This window comes from Glycine soja, chromosome 1 (genome assembly GCF_004193775.1).
Source record: "Glycine soja cultivar W05 chromosome 1, ASM419377v2, whole genome shotgun sequence".
Lineage (NCBI taxonomy): Eukaryota > Viridiplantae > Streptophyta > Magnoliopsida > Fabales > Fabaceae > Glycine > Glycine soja.
In genome coordinates, this window is record NC_041002.1 from 43,342,830 (window position 1) to 43,358,443 (window position 15,614).

Below are 15,614 nucleotides of genomic sequence, written 5' to 3' on the forward strand. Positions count from 1 at the left end.
TATATTATTTTTAACACAATTGTCTAGACATAATTAGGGTCAGTTGTCCCTCTTTACTTGTCTTTTATTGAAAATAAAAGACAAGTAAAGATGATGACACTAATTTTGTTCAAGTGATCCTTCGAAAGATCAAAATATGAGAACGAACAGTTTTCAGAAAGATCACAACTGAAGACTTTGAATCTATGAAACATAAAAGCAAATGACGTTGAATTTTATGAAACATAGAACAGAGGACGTTGAGTCCTACGAAATTAATAACAGAGAACATTGAGTCGTATGAAACATAAAACAAAGGACATTGAGTCCTAGGAAATTAAAAACAAAGGACGTTGAGTCCTATGAAACTAAAAAATGGAGGACGTTGAGTCCTATGAAACTACAAACAAAGGACATTGAGTCTTATGAAACTAAAAAATAGAGGACAAAAAGCAGAGGACGTTGAGTCATAGGAGACTAAAGATAGAGGACACTGAGTCCTATGAACATGCCAACAAGTACTAGTACATAGAGGCTCAAACTTGTAAAAAGGTGAGAGGTTGACTCTCTAAAAGGACCATTCATCCCAAACTCCGAAAGGAAAACACTGGATCTTAAAAACTGGCATATAGAGAGAAGGATATGCACTTAAAGCTTGATATGAAACATATAAGTTTTGGAATGCATTATGATGAATGAAAAAAGGCATGCGAACTTCGCAATGAGTGCAGGCTTTGTACCCAGCAATGCAATGCAAAGGGCTTTGAGTCATGAAAATTGTGCAATGCTAGTGCCATTTTTTTCTCTCTTGTTATACTTTGCTGGTCTTTTTTTTAAAAAAAAAAACACAAATTGACTGTCTCTTTCTAAAATATGTAATGATTCATGCAACCTCATCTTGTCTTCTGTTTTATTCAACCGCTTGGCAATTTTGGATGATGGCAGTGGAGCCATTTGACATTTAATCAATCAATTGAAATATTGATTCTAGGGTTTGTTCCTTTTTTGTTTAAAAAACTTTGATTACTCTGCACAACAAGGAAATATAAGGCTTCAGGATTGACTGTGTGAACCATTGAAGGATGGCAAGGGATTGTTACACTTTGGTATATGACCCAAGTGAAAATTTCTTGATTTAAGATCATAGAGGAATACCATGGGTCCATCAATCCCATTGAAGCTTGATGATATGGGCTGACCCCGAAAGGCGTTACGTAACAAAGACTACCATCAGATTTGAAAGAAACCCTAGGGACTCAGTGTGAGAGACTGACGTCGAAGGTACCCACTATCACAATTGCCTTCAAGTATCTTCTGCGAGCTCTTGGTTTTTCTTCTCAAATGTGCAAGTGCAAACCTCAGGATTTTTTTTACAATCACAAGCGTGTGCGTGTTCCATTCTAGAATCCGAACTTAAAAGAAAAATTAGTCCTTCCTTGATCCACATAGGCTTTATTGGGCTTGTAACATGGCCAAGGGTTAAGAGGGCTATGAAAGAAAAGTTTGAGAGGCTTAAAGAGTGTTTAAGGGTTACATAGAGTAAGAACCTTGAGTGCCTTGCTCGCACTTGTTGGACAAACGACCACAATAACTTAAGAGGGGGGGGGGGTGAATTAAGTTTTAAAATTTTCCCACTAACAAATTTTAACCCCCATTTAAATGATATATGATAGGTTCAGAATGCAAAAGAAGAACAAGCAATTAAGTTAATCAATGCTCTTTAAACGTGCAAGACAAAATCAGTTGCAATAAAATAAATGAGATAAGGGAAGAGAGAATTGTAAACTCAATTAATACTGGTTCGACCACTTCCCGTGCCTATGTCCAGTCCTCAAGCAACCCACTTGAGATTTTCCACTATCTTTGTAAATCCTTTATAGTCTTTGAATACACCTTGGGATCCCTCACCCTTGTGTTCAAGATTCTCACAAGCTAAGAAACAAACAGCCTCTTGATTACAACTAAGTTTATGAGATGAACAGAAAGATTTCTCTCCTTTAGAGTAGATAATACAAATTGAAGTTCCTAGAAGAATTCTCAATAGATTTGGAAGAGTTTGGCCAATAGTTGTTTAGAGAGCGTTTGACAATTAAGTTCTCTTAGAAAAATATCTCTTGTACTTTTCAAAGTCACACACACACATATATAAGCCCATTGTGCTTTTTCAAAATAGTTTGAAGAGATGTGTCTTTTCAAAAAGTTTTTCTAAAATTTTCTCACTGGTAATCGATTACAGGTTTCTGGTAATCGATTACACAATTATATTTTGAAGGGTCATGACTTTTCAAAGTATTTTCTGAAGTTTGGTTACTGGTAATCGATTACAAACATTTGGTAATCGATTACAAGATTTAAAATTCAAATTTCAAAACCCTTTTTGAAAAGCCCATTTGCAATTTGTCTTTGGTAATTGATTATAATACCTGGCAATCGATTACTAGTGCCTTGAGTTGTTGAAAATAATTGCTTGAGGCCAAAACTGATCAACCAGTGTGAGATTCTTTTAACAAATAAACTAAGGCCTTATCTTTTTCTTGGTCTTGTTTGCTTGACCTTGAATTAATCTTGAAGCAATATCTGTTTGCTAAACCTTGAAAGTTTCTTGAAGCAATCTTGTTTTCTTATACTTTGGCATCATAAAAAACCTGTATACATACATTCACATTCTCCTCCTTTTTGATGATGACAACCATTATCAAGTAAATTCTTTTGACATCATCAAAACCTGGATGATTCACAGTACTATTATTCATTTCCACTTTTTGAGCTGGGCTATACTTCATTTGTCTTATACATTGACCACCATTGCACTTTTGTGCCTTTCTTGTGAAATTTGGAGAAATTTTATCTCTTTTTGATTCACTCTCCTTTGGCGGATTTTTTTTTTACATCATTGGGCCTAGCCTAGAGCTTAGTAAACCTCATGCATGTGTTGCTTGCATTGCTCTTCTTGGTAGTTTGGCGGTGGTTCCTACTCTAGGTTTTTGTTTTTGTTTTTTTGTTGTTGTTGTTTATTCTTTTTTTAAGAAAACAATTATACTTTGGCTCAGAGTGGGTAGCAAAGGATAAATTAGTGTTTGGGATGAAGAAACACGACCACATGTCATCTCAAATCTTGGCTAGAGACTCTTACAGTTTGGATTTTGGGACAAAACCTCTGATAAACACGCTTCTGATTGTTTTCTTCTTTTTTTCATTTCCTAAGTTTTGCCTAGGCTACCCTATTCGGGTTTTCAACCTACTAGGAGAGAACTTTTTATTTATCCCTAAGTTTGCTTGAAGCTCATGCATGGTGTTTGTCATTGCTGCGGTATAGTGTTTGGAGGTATCCGTTGTTGTCATCGGACATGCCTTTGTAGCAAGAAGAAATGAAAGGAAAAGAAGAAATGAAAGAATCTGTGCAAGTTCTCGAAAAAGAATTTTCAAGGATGAGAAATAGTTAAAAAAAAATTCTATTGATAGATTAAACCAAATGGCTCACTCCTCACAAAACTTTTAAGAAAGATAAGATGAGGTTGCATGCATGTTTGTATTTATATTTATTAATTTGAAACACAGTAAATGAAATATTTATTCAATTTTACTCATTGCTTATGGCACCCCCGCCAGATGTATAGAATGTGTAATTTCTGATCGGGCAATCTTGGAGATCAACTCTGGAGCACAGGTCACATAAGCAAACAAACCAACAACATACACTCATATTCCAGTGAAACTTAAATAAATAAGTAAAGATATAATCATGAAAGAATGAGAGACAATGACATCAAATTCATCCATATTATTAACATCACGATTGTTGTTTACAATAAAAACATGAAAGACCCTAATGAGTCCTTGGAATGTCCAACAATAAGCCTTCAAATTGCCCCAAGCATTATGCATAGTATCACTTGACGACATCAGAATTTATAGGCAAAGGCAATTCTTCCCGATCCATGTTTTTGAGTATCAATGTTCCACCTGAGAAAGCCTTCTTCACCACAAAAGGTTGTTGGATCGAGTGGCCTCAGAATAATTAAGAAGGGGGGGGGGTTGAATTAATTATCACTAAACCTTTACTAATTAAAAATTACTCTTTTAAGACTTTTACTAAATTGTTAAGAGAAAGAGGAGTAGAAGAGAAACTTAATAGAAAGTAAAAGCGGAAATTAAATGCACAGCGGAAAGTAAAAGAGTAGGGAAGAAGGAAACAAACACACAAGGATTTTTATACTGGTTCAGCATAAATCTGTGCCTACCTCCAGTCCCCAAGCAACCTGCGGTCCTTGGGATTTCTTTCAACCTTGTAAAAAACCTTTTACAAGCAAAGATTCACAAGGGATGTATCCTCCCTTGTTCTCTTTGAACCTAGTGGATGTACCCTCCACTAGAACTGATCCACAAGAGATGTACCCTCTCTTGTTCTCAGTCAAACCCAAGTAGATGTACCCTCTACTTGTGCCACAAAGGATGTACCCTCCAATGTGTTAAGACAAAGATCTCAGGATGTTACACCTTTGATACTTTGTGAATGGGGATACAAAAGAATTCTCAGGCGGTTAAACCTTTGAATTCTTTTGTATTAGGGAATGGGAAGAATCAAAAGAATTCTCAGACTGTGTCGTTTTGAATTCTTTGACAAGGGAGAAGGGAGACACAAAAGAATTCAGGCGGTTAGTCCTTCCTTCTTTTGGAAAAGGGAGAAGAGAGACACAAAAAGAATTCAGGCGATTAGTCCTTGGCGAATTCTTTTTGGCAAAGGGAGAAGAGAATGGAAAGGATGAATAACACAAGTTTTCAAGGTTTGGAAAAACCAGAAAACTTCAGAAAACTTTTGGTACAAAGAAGAAGAAGAAGTTCAAAGAGATTCAAGGCTTGTAAAGGATTGTAAGAGATTGTTAGAAAGACTTGGAATTAATTTATTCAAAATGCAAAACAAAGCCTTGCTTTTATAGACTCTTCATGTCTGGTCAAGAAAGTCATTCAGAAGAGTTATATCTTTTAGAAAAGCTTAAAACCCATTTGAAAGAGTCAAAACCTTTTTGAAGAGTTACATCTTTAGATTTTTCAGAAACAAACACTAGTAATCGATTACCAAATATGTGTAATCGATTACACAAAGCTTTTGAATGAAACAATGTGACTCTTCACATTTAAATTTGAATTTCAACATTCAAGGGCACTGGTAATCGATTACCAAAACATTGTAATCGATTACAGCCTTTTGAAAATATTTGGAACGTTGTAAATTCAGTTTGAAAACATTTTCAAACTCATTTTGCTACTGGTAATCGACTACAACAATATGGTAATCGATTACCAGAGAGTAAAAACTCTTTGGTAAAGGTTTTGTCAAAAACTCATGTGCTATTCAAAGTTTTGAAAAACTTTTTAATACTTATCTTGATTGAGTCTTTTCTTCATTCTTAAATCTTGAGTCTTGAATCTTGATCTTGATTCTTGAGATCTTGAATCTTGATTCTTGTTTGTAGGCTTTCTTCTTGAGTCTTGAATTCTTCTTGATTCTTGAATTCTTTGACTTGTTCTAGATTTTCTTGAGATGGATGTTCTTTGATTCTCTTGAGCTTTTTGTCATCATCATTGTTATCATCAAAACATTTTTGAATCATTGTTGATTCATCATGAAGCTTTGCTTCCACAAAGGTCATTCATGGTTTAAGGCCTATTTTCCTCAAAGATCTTTCTAAATAGGTGACACTTTCTTCCAAACAAGGTCTCCCTCATTGAATTTACGTGGGCACACCTTTTTGTTGAAAATGTTCTTCATTCTTCTTTGATACAACTACCCATGACTCATAGCAGTCGATCTCTTTCCCTCAATAAGATCCAACTTGTTAGAATGCGCCTGGGCCAATTCTACTTCCTCCAACTCTGCTTTCGATTGAACCCTCAAAGAAGGAATATCTAGTTCAAAAGGAAGAAGAACTTACATCCTATACACCAACGAAAATGGGGTTTCCCCAGTAGAAGTACACACAAAAGTTTGATAACCATGCAATGCAAACAACAACATCTCGGGCCAATCTTTGTATGTCACTATCATCTTTTGAATGATTTTCTTGATATTCTTATTGGCTACCTCAACTGCATCATTCATGTTGGACCGATAAGGTTTCAAATTATGGTGTTGGATCTTGAAATCCTCATACAACTCCTTCATCATCTTGTTCATGCTCATCATCATTTCCATGATCGTTGTCATCTGGTCTTTCATGGCCTCCATATTAGCCTTCATCGGCTCCTATACTTGTTCTATGTCACTCATTATCTTAGTCTTGGCACACGTTTGGTATGGGTGTCGTAAAACACAATCTTTCTTTCTTAGCACAATGATTACTTTTTTTTATTTCAAGGAAAGAATGTAATGAGCAATGCAACAATGCAACAAAACAAATATGCATGAGTGCATGTAAATGATAAGTTGTTGAAGTGTTGCTAATTTTACACAGAATTAGAACATAGGGTAATCAACTCTAATTTTCATTAAAACAATATTACATCATGTCAAGGTCAAAGTACAATTAGAAATAAAACATGGACACATTAGCAGTTCATGATTATGTAAGTCATTAGTTCTATCCGCTGCCCCAACTTTCACAAGTTGGCCACTTTTATACTTTTGACCTTGACTTGATAAAACCTTTCCTTAAAAGACTAGTCTTAGTTCAAACCCATGTTCTAAGGGATATAAATTTTGATCATCAATACTTTGGCAACCTATCATAGAGGAGATATGATGAATGAACTGGATATGCTTATGCGATACATGGCAGATGTACTTTTGAGACCGACACGAGACCCCTGAAAGACCATCATTTCTTGCTATTAGACACATTGGGTACCATGTTCACATGATTTATTTTTTTTTTTATCATTTTTAGGAAAGAGGAGTGTATAACCCCAACATGTTTTGTTTATAACTATCACCATAGTACCCAACGCACGTAACCAAGAATGCGGTGTAAGCTTTCACGCTTCATTGTGACTTTGGCTATACAAAGGAGAATTCAAGGTATGAGCAAATATATGTTAGGATCATGCATGAGTGAACATGGCATGAGAATGATGACGACAAAATGAATGTGATTGTCTAAACAAAAAAAAACATGCTAAATGGATATGTATGAAAATGCAATGTCTTATGTGAATGCAATGAGTGAATATGATAAATGATGAATGCGAAAATGATATGTCCATCGGGATGCTTTGAAGAGACGCATGATGTGATCAAGGAAACAAGGTGGGGTGAGTCTGCTCCCTAATTTAGGAACCTATCAGAAAAAGTCTAAAATTTCACTATCTAGTGACAATTTCCAAGGGTAGTTTCATGTAACCTCACTAGCCTCTAGAGATATCATCCTATTGAGTAACAACACCGGTGATAGGGACTACTAGCGGCAATGCATCACAAAAAGAGAAAAAATCTACATGAGGTTTCACTGTCATTAAGCAAGTCAGAGACTCAGCATGACCACAGATCGACCTCCACTCCCTAAGGCTCACACAGACCTAGATATAGGGCCCAATATCTCAAAGTGTATGCAAAAAGTGTAGGTGTCATGTGTGAACGAAGCAACCTAAGAACTACCCAACCCCACCTACAAAACGACCAAAAAATTCCCAAGCAGATACAAAAAATATAGCAAATGTCATCTTAAAGAAAAAGGAAAAATAAATAAAGAAAAAGTCACGATAAAATTGCATGCTCGATTAACTAGCTTAACTCTCTTACCAGTCTCTAGTGGAGTCGCCATCTGTCACAACATGGGCAGTGACGGGAAAGCGATAAAAAAGATACAGAGAGAGGTCTTCCAAAAAGAAAAATTGGGGGAGTTGCCACCAACATTTATTTAAGGAAAATGTCAGAAAAACAAAAAAATGATATAGAATGGTCTATAGTTTGAGAAAAATAACTCGAGAGTCATTTACCCAACATTATACAGTCTTCCTTTTTACTGCCAACATTATACAATTGAGTAGTAATATATCATACTTTCTCTCCTCGACATTAATCCATCTTGAAAATGAAAAAGTTGTTCTTTCTTGTGGAGTTTTATGTTTTTTTTAGTTTTTTTAAGTCGACAAAGGATTTGCTCTTGCTCCTACGTATCCCCATGTGCAATGAGGGAATCAGACTTACGTAGTTCTTTGGGTAGAAAATAGTTTATGTGTTAAGTTGATTTTATCTTTTTAGAAAGATTTGTTTTAATTGCTTGAAAAATAGTCATTAAGATGTTGGACCTTGAGGTGACAATGAATTTTAAGAAAAAAAAGCGGAGAAAATCACTTAAGGGATTGGACCTTGAAGCGATCTCGAGTAATGCATAATTTTGTTGGAGAAAAAGGAGAATCCCAAGTATACTTTGTGAAGGCAAGCAAGTTGGAGACCCAGCATGACATTCTTAAAATTTTACTCACACATTATTGAAACACCACCAAGCAAGTCGAAGATCCAACATGGAGTGCACAAAATGTGAAAAAAGATTTCGGATTTGCAGTAAACTTTGTGAAGTCAAGCAAGTCGGAGACCCAATATGACATTCACAAAATTTACCACATGTTATTAAAACACCACCAAGTAAGTCAGGGACCCAACATGGAGTGCACAAAACGTAAGCGTGTACTAAAGAATACTAACGCAGAATTGCAAAATAAATGAATAATCGACGTAGCATTACATAATTAATTAAATGGACATGATGTGAACTAATAAATTGAATGAGAATACAATAATATAAAATAGAAGCGGGGAATACACTTAGTAATAAAGGGTGCGAGGTTAAAACATAGGAAAAAAATAAATAAGTGACAGAATATTTACAACACATTACTAACTAACCAGACAATGTAAATAACAATTTTTATTTTATTTGGGCAATGCCTAAAAGGGTGGGGGTGTGTGCGTAAATGGGGCGTGACTAGTAGCATTTATTTTATGTAAGATTTTTTTGAAAATGGGTCAGGCCCAAAATGAAAAAAAGTATATATGTTAAAAGGAAGTGTAAATAGCAATTGTGTTTCAACTGTTTTTCATTTTTTTTCAAAAAAAAAATTGCACAACAAACATTAACAAAATAATTCTAAGGATCTCGCCAGCGGCCAAGGGGCTCACCGGTGAGATGAAACAAATCAAACAATAGACCAAAAGAAATAACAAAAAAAAAAACAAAAGACGAGAAGAGAGGGAAGGAAGAATGAATGTTGAAATTAAGAGATGAGAGGGAAGGAATGAGGGATACCTGTAGATTCCCCTATTGGCTCCTTTCATCTCCTAGGGATTCATGTCTCTTCTTATTTTTTTTGTGTTCCCTCTATATTTTCTCTATGGTCTTTTTGTGTTTTCGTCTGTGTAATCGTGTGTTCTCATGATGCTCAGACCTCTTCCTTTTATACTGTTTCTTCTCCTCTTGCCTATATTATTCTTTTCCTTTTTATTGTTATTTCTATCCGTTTTATTTTTATTCTTCATTTCATTTTTTTCCTTTTCTTTCTTTCCTTTTTTTCTTTTTTCCATTTTCTTTCTTTCCTTTTTTTTTCTTTTTCCTGCTTTCTATTTTGTTCTTTTTTTACTTTTTTTGTTTTTCTTTGTTCTTCTTTTCCTTTTTCTTTTTCTCGTTTTTCTTTTTTTCTTCCTTTCCTTTTTTCTTTCTTTTTTTAATTATTTTTTTCTTTTCTTTTGTTTTATTTTTTTATTTTTTAAAAAAATTTGTCCAAACAGAATTAGGGTCTGACACATATGCACACACAAGAAATTTAATAGGATTCGACAAGTGTGTCTACACATATGCAAATACAAGAGATTTAATAAACTAAGTGTATCTATGTCCTTAGGAACAGAGTAACTATTTGTTTTTCTTATTCATAAATAATAGGTTATATCACAATATATAATATTACACATATAGTGGGCTTTACTAGCATCTCAATCCACTTTGTAACCCAATGACAGGTGGCATTTATGCTCTATTCTATCATTTTGTCTAACACACCTAAAAGGACAAAAAGTACACTAAAGAATAGATGTAATAAATATTGAACGACAAAGAAAAGAGAAATAAAGATAAGTGCCAAAAAATGTCTAAAATGTTTGAATATCACTCCTTAAATAAAAAAATTCCAACAACTTTAATTATTGCAACCATGAAATTTAAGAATTATTTTTGTAGTCATCAAATAAAATAAAAACTTAAAAGGAAATCTTTGCTCGAAAACTATTAATAAGAATTGTTTTGACGTATGGAACTAATTTTAGTTAGTTCCTATTAAATCAAAATAAACTTAAACGAATTTTTTGTGGTTTTTTTAATAATTTCAAACGGAGTCTTGTAACTTTTTCATGATTATCTATTACTTAACAGCAACAATCTCTAGTGTTCTTATCCCTCACAAGCCTAGCCACGCAAAAATTCCGAGACCCAATATGGATGCTGTTTTGTGTTCACGTACAGCCATATAAGAGAATTTGGGCAAAATGTAACTCATGCAAAGGGTTTACTCCTTATTCTTATGAAAACTTTTGTACCATTAATTAGCAAGACTATAAATAGAAAAAATATTATGATTCATAATGTAAAATAATTTTATTTAATTATAAATCATGATATATAATAAATTTAACTTTTTAATAATTACTTTAAAAGTCATATGAATAATAATTTATAATTAAATGATACTGTAATAATTAAACTCATAAAAAGAATCATTAATTCTCACAAAGTAGAAGTACCAAGTCCCACATTGTGAAAGGGAATATGAAATAAAACTCTAGTACTCTAGTAGGTACAAACAAGTAAGGGAACATAGTTAAAAGAAATAACAAATTAAACAAATACTCTTGTGCTCTCTACCTGTTTTTATTGGCATTGTATTTCTACTGCCAATGGAAGATAAACTGTATGAAGATGCAATCTTTCTCGTAGACATGGCTTCTGAGAAACTTAAGCATGTTGTGCTGCTTTGTGAATCACAGTATCTCCAATAAGAGATATCAAGAAGAGGGTCATCAAAGTGTAGGTACCTAGCCACTTGTTTCATAGAAGGTCTATAGTCAACTTTGTATTGTGAACACAAGAGACTCAATTTCAGCACCAACTCCACTTCCTCCTCATCATAAACTGAACCTAGCTTAGGATCAACCACTCTTAGAATCTAACCAAGTTGGCAATTCTCAAGAACCCAATCCACCAACAAAAACTGACCTGATGAGCCAACAGGTCTTGTGCCAGCAACCACTTCAAGGAGTAAGACCCCAAATGCATACACATCAGAGCTTGCAGATACTTTTCTTGTTCTAGTTAAGTCTGGTGCAATATATGTAGAAGAAAAGACATTTTAATGTTTTGATGATGCCAAAGAATCATGCGCTTCTCAAGTTTAATTCAAGACAAGAAATGTAAGTTCCATTGGAGCTTGTAGGCCTAGGATCTTCTTCATCAATGGATTCCTTTCCTTCTTGGAAGATGAATGACAACGGAATAGAGAAGGAAGAGAGAGAAGAGACGCCACTTCAAGGAGAAGATGACTCTAGAAGAAGCTCACCACCATAGGAGGTCATGGATAAGAGCTTGGAGGAAGAAGGAGATGAATGAAGGAAGAAGAAGAGAAGAGCGCCAAATTTTATGCTCTAAAGGAGCTCTGAAATCTGAAGTTTAATTTTCAAATGATCAAAGTTGAAAAAATGCACACACATGACCTCTATTTATAGCCTGAGTGTCACACAAAATTGGAGGGAAATTTGAATTTCTATTCAAATTTCACTTGAATTTGAAATTGAATTTGTGGAGCCACATTTTGGAGCCAAAATCTCACTAATTATGATTAGTGTTTAGCTATGGTTCAGTCCACTAATCCAAGATCAAGTCCAAGATTCTCCACTAAGTGTGCTTAGGTGTCATGAGACATGTAAAGCATGAAGGACATGCACAAAGTGTGACTATATGATGTGGCAATGGGGTGTAGCAAGCAAATGCTCACCTCCCCCTCTAAAATTTAATTGGATTGGGCTTCTTCCAATTCAATTAAATTTATTTCCAACCACACACATCAAATATTCACTTAATGCATGTGAAATTACAAAACTACCCCTAATACAAAAAACTAGTCTAGGTGCCCTAAAATACAAGGGCTGAAAAATCTTACACTTCTAGGGTACCTTACCTATATTATGGAGCCCAAAATACAAGGCCCAAAAATAATGAAACCTTAATCTAATATGTACAAAGATAAGTGGGCTCATACTTAGCCCATGGGCTTGAAATCTACCCTAAGGCTCATGAAAACCCTAGGGCCTTCTCTTGCATCTCTGGCTCAATCTTCTTGGAGTCTTCTATCCAATGCCCTTGTGGGGTAGGATTGCATCAACAAGAATCCAAGAAATTCAAGATATATGATCAAGATAATCTCTAGAAACTTAGGAAGGGAATTCCAAGTTGAAACAACAAGTGGTTTGGCCAAAGAATTTAAGCTAAAATGTTTTTACAAAAGATTTACTCTCTGGTAATCGATTACCAGAGGATGTAATCGATTACCAGTGGCCAAAATACTTCCTGAAATGCTTTTAAAATGATTTTGAATACTTTTGAAAGCATGTAATCGATTACCAGCAGTTGAAACTATTTATAACAGCTATTAGAAATTTGAATTCAAATTTTACAATGTGTAATCAATTAGACTTGGTTGGTAATCGATTACCAGCAATTATTGAACGTTTTTAATTCAAATTTTAAAGCTTGTAATCGATTACACAAGTCTTGTAATCGATTACCAGAGGAGATTTTCAGAAAATATTTTCCAAGAGTCACATCAGTTCAATTGGTATTTGAATGGCCATCAAAGGTCTATATATATGTGACTTGGAACACGAATTTGATTAGAGTTTTTCTGAACAAAAAGTCTTATCCTCTCAAAAGCAAAATTGTCTTATCCTCTAAAACATTCCTTGGCCAAAACACTTGCAATTCAATAAGGAATTATTTGAGTGCTTCATTGTTCAATCTATCTCTTTCAAGAGAGGTTTCTTCTTCTCTTCTTCTTACTTCTGAAAAGGGATTAAGAGACTGAGGGTCTCTTGTTGTAAAGCAATTAGAACATAAAGGAAGGGTTGTCCTTGTGTGGTTCAAAACTTATAAAGGGTTTTTACAAGATAGTGAAACTCTCAAGCGGGTTGCTTGGGGACTGGACGTAGGCACAAGGGTGTGGCCGAACCAGTATAAAACTGAGTTTGCACTTTCTCTTCCCTTAAACTCTTTTATTTATTGTTGCTTTACATTTACATTCAGATTGGTTATTTTGAATCATCTTTTAGAAATCTATCTCTAAGGGAATTTGGAACTTGCATTAAAATCAAAGTAGAATTTTAATTGGGGAACTAGTTTGTAATATCTTAATTCAACCCCCCTTCTTAAGATATCGGAGGCCACCTGTCTAACAATATATCCAATGGTGCCAACTACACTAGTTGTGTCTAGCACTTGGTCATGGCTATAAAGCCTTGCTAGTCCAAAATCACCTAAACGAGCATTGAATTCACCATCTATTAGAATATTGCTTGATTTCACATCTCTATGGATCACCACTTGCTCCCACTCTTCATGAAGATATAATAACCCTGCAGCTACACCTTTGAGAATATTGAATCTCTTGTCCCAATCCAAAGCAAAATTTACGTTGAATCGGAAAGAGTCAAGACTCATATTTTGGAATGTAATCATAAATTAGGAGAAGGTCATTATTTTGCTTGCACCATCCTTGAAGGTTGACCAAATTCTTGTGCCTCAATCTCCCTAATCTTTCAATCTTAGCTACAAATTCCCTCATCCCTTGCATTGGACTTCTCATGATCCTTTTGATAGCAACCTCAGTTCCTGTGTTAGGTAACACACCTTTGTACTCAGCACCAAAGGCTCTAACTTCAATTAGCAGGCTCATTATGAAATCTTTGTTGTTATGTGAAGATCTCTATATCTGAACCTGTGAGGACAATCTAGCTCCCAGCCTTCAAGGGTTTCAAACATTATGTATCTCTTGTAGAGTGTCACAATAAACAACAACACTACTAGAAAATAAACTTTTAACATCAGTTATTAAGGACTGACAACATCGGTTTTTAAAGAAAATATCGGTTTTTTAAACAATAGGCTTTAAAACAAAAAATGATGTTGTGGTTAACTAACAACATTGATTTGTCTAAAAACCGATGAAACCGATGTTATCAGTCAATCACAACATCGATTTTTCTAAAAACCAATGTTGGTGAGTAGAAAAAAATCATCATTTTTTCTAAAACTAATGTTGTTTTTTGGAATTTTTTTTAATATCTTGTCTGTTTTTTTAATTAACCTGCAAATTGAAAAGCAGAACCAATCTAGATAGTTTTCAAATAGTTTTTATCAGGCAGTTCAAATTTTGTCCATAATAATTGAATATTTACTATCGATTAAAAGAAATATTTAAAGTAATGAAAGTCATTACTTAATATCATTTGTAACCTAATATAAATTTGCATAACTCTATAGGGCATTGGATAGAAGAATCCAAGAAGATTAGGCGAGAGATGCAAGAGAAGGCCCTAGGGTTCTCATGAGCTTTAGGGTAGATTTCGGGCCCATGGGCTAAGTATGAGCCCACTTATCTTTGTACATATTAGATTAAGGTTTCATTATTTTTGGGCCTTGTATTTAGGGCTCCATAATGTAGGTAGGGTACCCTAGAAATGTAAGATTTTTCAACCCTTGTATTTTAGGGCACCTAGACTAGTTTTTGTATTTGGGGTAGTTTTGTAATTTTACATGCATTAAGTGAATATTTAATGTGTGTGCTGGAAAATAAATTTAATTGAATTGGGAAAAAACCAATCCAATTATATTTTAGAGGGGGAGGTGAACATTTGCTTGCTACACTACATTGCCACATCATGAGGCAGGTAAAGCATGAAGGACATGCACAAAGTGTGATTATATAATGTGACAATGAGGTGTAGCAAGCAAATGTTCACCTCCCCCTCTAAAATTTAATTGGATTAACCTTTTCCCAATTCAATTAGATTTATTTTCCAACACACACATCAATTTTTCACTTAATACATGTGAAATTACAAAACTACCCCTAATACAAAAACTAGTCTAGGTGCCCTAAAATACAAGGGCTGAAAAATCCTATATTTCTAGGGTACTCTACCTACATTGTGGAGCCCTAAATACAAGGCCCAAAAAGAATGAAACCTTAATCTAATATGTACAAAGATAAGTGGGCTCATACTTATCACATGTGCTTGAAATCCACCCTAAGACTCATGAGAACCCTAGGACCTTCTCTTGCATCTTTGGCCCAATCTTCTTGGAGTCTTCTATCCAATGCCCTTGGGGTGTAGGATTGTATCATTCCCTCCCCCTTGAAAAGGATTTGACCTCAAATCCAGAGGTTCTTAAAACTCTAGACTTCTTCCCTCAACACCTATAAAAAGAATAAAAACATATATATTAGTGGTGTTTGGCTTGTTGGAGTAAGGTAAGGTCTGAAAACCCATTTCCTGGGCATCTTCCCATGAGGGAACATGGTTCCTCACCAACTCAATGAATGGTGCTACAAGTATAGAAAAATATGGGACAACCCTTTTGTAAAAGTTTATTAAGTCA

The 15,614-nt window shown here is 34.7% G+C and overlaps 1 pseudogene; it reads right to left on the bottom strand.

Moving 5' to 3' along the window:
- Positions 1–5,764: 5,764 nt before the first annotated feature.
- On the bottom strand, positions 5,765–14,461 carry LOC114379833 (annotated as a pseudogene).
- Positions 14,462–15,614: the final 1,153 nt, after the last annotated feature.